The following is a 7,922-nucleotide window of genomic DNA, read 5'->3' as shown; positions in this document are numbered from 1 at the left end:
CTTTACCTGGTGGGCAAGCTATTCATTTAATGTACAAAGTAACACTTACAAAGACTGAACACCATATTTAAAGCAAGATGTAGCAGATGTAATTTTCTTAGTATTTTAAGGGTTTTACAGCATTGCTTGCAACCAAGAGGACTGGGAAGGCAAACTGAAGGCTAAAGATAAAAGATCGTGAATTTCAGTGGCACAAACAAAGGGAAAAATTGTGCACAGATGTAAATTGTTCATCACATTCTCTGTCAGTCTGGTTTTTTCTTTCTTTATGACTAGAATTTATATTACTGCTCCATGAAGCCACGTGGAAGGATGCTGAGTGCAGGCAGAGAAGCCAAACTCGATGCACTCAGAAGCTGAGGGGCTCTCCACTGCTGGTGTAAATCAAATGCCATCCACTGTATCACCCCAGGGGAAGACCTACTCCCAGGATTTGGAAGACTAAGAATTATTATTATTTTTTTTCAATCATAGGTGCAAACATTCTTCTCTTAAGGGTCAATTATTTATGCTTTATCTAGAATTTTGATGACTTAAAACAATACCAGCCCTGCACTGTGCCACAGATGCACCTGAGAATGTTCATTTACTGATATTGCAAAGAAATCCATGAAATCACCAGTCAGTAAATCTTACTTGCTTCTCACAACATGAAGGAGGCCGGAAACAAGAGTTTCTTCTATTTATTACGCGTCAATTATTTGTATAGACAGACACCTCAAGCTTCGCCTCATGTGGAGACAGTATTAGCAGGTAAGTTACATCTCAATAGATGAGGTTGAAGGAAAATTTGATCTTTAAAAAAGGTGCTGAATGTGGGATTATGAATGAAAACTGAAATCTTTTAAATTTTAAAGGACTGAAATTGACAATCATGTTTATGAATATGTAATGACTTTGTGTATATATACACAAATACATACACCCTGTCATTTTTCTTTTAATAGGAACCTTGAACTCCAAAATAAGTGTCCTGAAGTGTCTGATTTTCCACAGCACAGAAAAGCCTAGTAGCGGATATGCAGCATTTTTGAATATCAGTGAGTTACTAAGGAGCCTCTAAACATGGACCAAGGGGTTGAAAATCTGAGCCATGAGATGTGACAAATTCCTTAAACTCTTGAAATTTTGGCTCTGTGAAGTCTCAATAATTTGATGGTGAATCAGGTGTATTCTTAGTGAAGTTAGAGGTAAAAAATACCTTCTCTTTGAAAGAGAGAGTTTGTGGAAAAAACTAGTTCTTCAGTTGTGTGAGACATTGCAACATGGAATATCTGATTTCTCTTTAGGTTGTACCATTGTATTCCTTATTATTTTAAAGATTTTATTCTTGGGGGATGGTTTTCTCACTTGTTTTCTATTTTAAAGAAGCTGATACACAAATGAGTGAAACACACGTGGAGTAATAAAGAAAAATGGAACTATTAATCCCAACAGAGAAAATCTCTCTTTTGTGAAGGGTCTCTCACAGAGTATCTGTGACTGTGTGTCGTGGGTTTTGTGTACATCCTTCTCTAGGGAACCACTGCTCCTGATCTGTGCTTGTGCTGGCTGTGCTGCTGGTTTTATGCCAATTCCCAGAGTCATGGAAGAAGCATTCAGTGAGGGGCTGCTCCTGGGGAAGCCAACTCACATTTTTCCATGAAGAAGTATCTGAAAAGTGTGGGTATCTCCAAAGCCACTGGTGTTCAGTCAGTGCTTGCATTGCTGTTTTGAAGCAAGATGTATTTTCCCCGAGTAGTGCATGTTCCTCTCTGTACAGCAATTGCCATCTGGGTGTCTCCTCTCAAGCTGCACTGGTAGTTCTGGCATCACCAAACCCAGCTTGCCTGTACACTAAGGAAGAGGTTTGTTTTCAATTAGCTTTGAAACGCAGAAAGACTTGGTAATTTTTTCCTAAGCCATTGATCCAACCTATTCTTCCAGTGAGCTAAAGCCTCCAAATGCTATTGATTTATAAGAGAAACACCTTGATGTATGATTAAATGTGTTGGTTCTTTAACACCTCCTCCTTTCTGGGTGTTATGCCAAAACATTTCTGATGTTCAGAAGGAGCAGAGCCATGACCTGAGTGTCTTCTTGGTGGTCAGTTGCATTTAGAGGAAAAAATATCACCTTCCCACAGCCTCATGGCCACATTCAGTGCACTGCAAGGAGTTCAGTCATTTCCACCTGAGCAAGAGTCAGTGGAGCAACCTCACGCATTTGCAATTAAATCATTAATGCTTAAACTGATGCAAAAAAAAATTGACTGATCCTGTCAATATTTCTGTTTGACAGAAGTGGGAGGACAAGTTGGAGAGGCTTCCCAGTGCTTTGGGTTCCTGTTGGATGGGAGGACACCTAAAGATGTGCCTTGCCCTGGTGACACTCCTACTACTTGATGATCTCCAAGGTCTTTTGCAACCTAGTTGATTCTGTGATTCTGTGCTTGGGCAGGTGACGTGCTGCCCACACTGGCCAGTGCCACCCAGCACTGGCACACAACCTGTGGCACTCCAGACATGACAGCAATCGCCCAAACACAGTCAGTGTAAGGAAAAAATGAGGCTGTTCACTTAACCCAAATTGCAGAATGGTGTCTCCACAGAACACCCAGTCCTCGTTTCTTCCATTTCAGACCACTGCTAATCTCCAGCTAACATCAAAAGCACTAGGGCTGGGGGGCAGTGATTCTCAGTCCAGTGAGAATGGAAAAGTGAGCTAATGTGGGATAGCATTTGACTCAGAGATGAAAATCAGTCCTCATTAAATCTTTATTTACAGTTCACACTGAAAATAGTTTTACTCCAATGCTTCAGAAACTTTTATTTCAAAGAAGTACTGCACTGAATGAGAGATAACAGAGTAAATGCTACATGCATGCATATGCTTTAGTCCTGTATTCTGACCATGTCCTCACCTCCAGCACTCTCAGACCAGGTAGGCATCAGCCAGCTTTTGGCTGCAGCCAAGGAGTGCACACACACTTGCCATTTCATCAAAAAAAATTAATCAGAATACAGCACATATTGTTCTAACTCTACTAATTTTTGCTATTTGGTTGAAAAATTTAATCCAAACCACAAGGGGTGGAAATATGAAATGAAGACCTGATTAATCACTTAAATGCCAAAGACCCAGCACTGCTTTTGGAGAACTTTTGGACACTTCAGGTCAAAGGAGAGTAGTCTTCCTGGGGAAATGGCAAACTGCCAGGAATGGGGAAAGGGACTCAGGATGGGGCTTCTGCAGGTGAAGGCAAGGTTGAGCTGTCCCAGGGGCCCTCCTGTGTGTCCCCTGCCCTGGCCAGGAGCACTGCTGAACCACGGCACAATAACCCAGGCACAGTGCTCAGCATCCAACTCCTGCCTTGTGCCCCAGAGAGAGCTTGAGCCTCCAACGGCAGAGCCAGCCCCACTCGTGCAGGGCAGGTCCTGTACCCAGCTGTGTCCCAAGAGGGGACAAAAGTCTGCATTTTGGCCACAGAGGACATATGCTTGGTCATTTGATGGGGGAAGGATTATACTGTCCAAGACTCTTCCACAGACGCTTCAAGACAAGTGGCCTGCCCCAGCTGGAAGATGAGCATCACCATTCACAGCAGTGTGGCTTCTGAGGAACACATGGAAGGGGCTTCCAGCTGTAGATCACGTTAAAAAAAAAAATTGAGATCTCAAGCTGCATGCCACGTTTTTGTTCTCTTGTTCAGTATTCTCCTGCTTGAAAGTAATTTCTTTAGTTATAATAGTAAAGCTGAATACCATGGAAAGAACTGAAGAGCAAGCAACAAATCATGCTCCAAAGTGCCATTAATGTTGCACACTGTCCTGCCATTAGTGCATCCACCTCTCACAAATCTGCACAGTATATCTGTCATCAATGTTCCTATCAAAATGCTGCACCTCTTAGGGTTGATCCGTTATCTCCAGTGTCACTTGAGTGTCCAATAATGACAATGATTTGGCAAACTCAGAGCTGCCAGGTAGGTACAGACTTCCCTTTAAGAACATAAATATGGTTAATTTAATTGTTTTGGATTTAGTCAGGTCAAGAAAGGCAGGAGAAGACAAAGGTAGAAAGAAGAGAAAGGGAGACATCAAGATCATCTTTGCCTCTCTACCTGTAGTGATGCAATCCCTAATTTTCACAAATGAGGAAAAACAGCCTCAGCATCTGTCTAAGTATTTGAATTTACCACCATGTTTCCTCTGTGCATTAAAAAAATAGGAAAAATATCCAACAAATCCAACCTGCAGTAAATTTAAATATTGAATCGTAATGTTTGCTTGGTTGCTATTTCTTAGTAGCAACCAACGTGTTAATCACTAGTATATAATTAGATGTCATTTTGGAGCAATTCAAAATCAAACAAAATCTCAACATACTCTGAAGATGTTGTGAAAGTTTACATTACAATTAATTTATGATTACCCAAATGTGCATCCAGTGATCTTAAGTCTTCCTTCATACATTACAAAGAAAAAAGACAACTTCTGTTTCCCCACACCTTAATGCCAGAAGGCCTTCAGAAATAAGGCTTTCCTTTCAATAAATGTATTAGTTAAATTCTGGTTTAGTAGCTGAGCATGAGATGAAGAAATGAAATTAATTTGATAAACTAGACCCTGTGTATCCCTGGGCCTGTTTCTCTTCTTTTCCTCGGTGTTGTTTTTTCGAATTTTTTTTGGTCATGTTGTTGTTTCCACAAACTTTTGTTTTTTTCTTTGCTGTCTCTTCAGCAGATAGAAAACAAAAAAGGTGAACTGGTATTATTACAGTTCGCACCAACTCGCTAGAGCCATGAGCTAATTTCAGCATGTTTTCCTGAAGGTGAAAAGAAGTGCAGAGCCTTTTGTCCCAACAGTGAGCCAGTGCCATGAACTGCTGAGCATTCCCAGACCTGTCAAAAATCAAAGGAACAAGGATGGCTAGCGAGTCATGGGAAATACTGGATGCATTAGTGGATACAGCCAATATGCTGAATTATGGTTGTGTAATAAATGTACAAGCTGTTGTACCAGGACACAGCTACAGTAATCACAGTAAGTAAAGTTTTAAAAGCACTCATGCTCCCATCCTTTGTTGGAAATAGCGATGGCGTACATAAAAAGGTTAACAAATGGCTACACTTCACTCCTCTGCATCTAAACCAGAGAAAACCTTGCTGCTTCTGCTATAACAGGATACCAGCTGATGTCTGGTCTTTCTCTTTATCTATGTATTCTGTACATCCAAACACAGAACAGGGAGGAGGACTATTTTGGGTGTGAAGTGAGCAAGTTGTTTTATGTTTTAATTGCCCATAATGAGCATGGCAAATGCTGAAAGATGCAAGGAAGAGTCTTGTCCAATAATACAGTTCTTTATTACCTTTGGATCCCATCTTCCTAACTATTTCGAGGATGTTGTTAGCAGAGGAAGGCATATTTTTATTTAACATCTTTATTAATGAGCTAAAGAAAGAAAGAAGTAAACACGCTAATTGCATTTGCAAATGACAGTACATTAGTAGCTATTGCAAACATCACCGAAGACAGAAATAACAGAGGAAAATATGGGCAAGAATAAAAAAATTTAACCTGGAGAAACACAAATTCAGTTCTGAAAGCAAAATTACTCCACTTTTATGCAAGCAATAGTAAAAAGAAATGCAGAAGCAGTCAAAGTGAGGGAGCTGGGGCAGGCAAGAGCACACAGCTGAGCTCCCTGGGGGTGCAGGTGGGCAGGAGCTGGGAAGGGTGTGGGGAGTTTAGAGGGACATCATCAGGCACCTCGGTGTCCCTCACTAGCAGAGAGCATGGGAAATGACATCCGTGCATTTTTTAAAAAGGGAAAGCATGAACGCCTTGTCTTGAGTTCAGAAGTGTGCAAAGAGCAGCAGCTCAGCTGTGTGTTGCCAGAACGCTGGGCTGGGGGCAGCTCCCCGGGCTGCCCAGGTGTGGGCAGTGACACAGCCCCAGTGGCTAAAGGGTGACAAAAAGCTGAGCAGAGCCTGGCTGCTGGCAGAGGTGTGGGTGGGCTCCAGGGCTGTCCTGCAGGGGGACAAAGCTGGGCTGCTCCCAGGTGTGGACCCTTCAGAGGTGCCACTGATCCAGTGAACAGCTTACTAGAAACAGTGCTAAGTGGCTAAGCACTAAGAGGGGAGTGAGTTATGTGTAGATGGTCTGAAAGACTCCACGAGCAACGAGATAAAACCGAGTAAAGGCAAACTTCCCAAATGCAGCTCTTCCAAACTCTTTAATAAGCTCCCCGGAGAGCTGGTAGATGTGCAATCACTCCAGTGACTTAAAATGAGATTGGATACAAGAGGGAGTAGGATGCCTGTGCCTGAAGGAAGAGGGGCAGAGCCCCCTGGTACTGGGGGGCTCTGAGCTCCCTCCTGGAGGCGGCTGCTGCTGCCTGGTGTGGGATGTGCTGTGGGGCCGGGCTGCTCCTCGCTCACCTGCCTGCCTGCCTGCCCGGTTTGTGCGACACGGGTTCACTGCCCTACTTGTACAGCTCCTGGTTGTTGCTGCCTAATTTCACAGAAGTTACAAACTGTAATTAGTTAAGAGCCAGCTAATGAGTTATAACACAGGAAGCAACCACAGATGCCTATATACCAGTGGATCACAGTGTCGTGTGCCATCCTTACCATGTTAATGATTTTAAAAATAAAAAAAAAGAAACTGGGCCTCACCCCCAGCCTCCTGGAGCATGAATAACCTGGTACAGCTCCTTTCCCTGAAACACTCAAATCTCAGCCTTCCCTGTCTCAGTCGCGGTGTAGGGATGCTGTCTGAAGTTTTAGCAGCTGTGAGAGGGAGCAGGCTCGCTGTCCTGAAGTGCTCCCTTCCACCTCAGGCTGGGGACAGCGTGTGCTGCTGTGACAGGCCCTGGTGGAGCCGCGCATCAGCTCTGGAGCCCTCGGCGGCAGAGGGAACAAGGCCCGTGCCCCTCGATGGCACTGCGTGAGGGGTGACAACAATAACAACACCCGTGCCCCTCGACGGCACTGCGTGAGGGGTGACAACAATAACAACACCCGTGCCCCTCGACGGCACTGCGTGAGGGGTGACAACAATAACAACACCCGTGCCCCTCGACGGCACTGCGTGAGGGGTGACAACAATAACAACACCCGTGCCCCTCGACGGCACTGCGTGAGGGGTGACAACAACAACAACACCCGTGCCCCTCGACGGCACTGCGTGAGGGGTGACAACAATAACAACACCCGTGCCCCTCGATGGCACTGCGTGAGGGGTGACAACAACAACAACACCCGTGCCCCTCGACGGCACTGCGTGAGGGGTGACAACAATAACAACACCCGTGCCCCTCGATGGCACTGCGTGAGGGGTGACAACAATAACAACACCCGTGCCCCTCGACGGCACTGCGTGAGGGGTGACAACAACAACACCCGTGCCCCTCGATGGCACTGCGTGAGGGGTGACAACAACAACGCCCGTGCCCCTCGATGGCACTGCGTGAGGGGTGACAACAACAACACCCGTGCCCCTCGATGGCACTGCGTGAGGGGTGACAACAAGGCCCATGCCCCTCGACGGCACTGCGTGAGGGGTGACAACAACAAGGTCCGTGCCCCTCGATGGCACTGCGTGAGAGGTGACAACAACAAGGCCCATGCCCCTCGATGGCACTGCGTGAGGGGTGACAATGCCAAGGCCCATGCCCCTCGACGGCACTGCGTGAGAGGTGACAATAACGCTTCCCGCTGACGCCAATCACCGCGGTGACTTTTGCTGCGGCGTTACTTGTGCAGTGGCAATTGAATTGAAGCTGCCACATCAGTTTGCATTAGGCCACTTAGCAGCTGATGTGGTTTCTCACTAGCACAGCAAAGGGAAGGGAGGGTGGCTCTGGTGGAGCCTCTGGCAAGTTGGGTTTTGAACTGGGACTGGGGTACAACTGCACTCAGATAAGGAAGTTGTAAG

This window comes from Chamaea fasciata, unplaced genomic scaffold (genome assembly GCF_029207755.1).
Source record: "Chamaea fasciata isolate MVZ Bird 193981 ecotype frontalis unplaced genomic scaffold, bChaFas1.0.hap1 SCAF_12, whole genome shotgun sequence".
Lineage (NCBI taxonomy): Eukaryota > Metazoa > Chordata > Aves > Passeriformes > Sylviidae > Chamaea > Chamaea fasciata.
Note: the sequence above shows the minus strand (reverse complement) of the source record.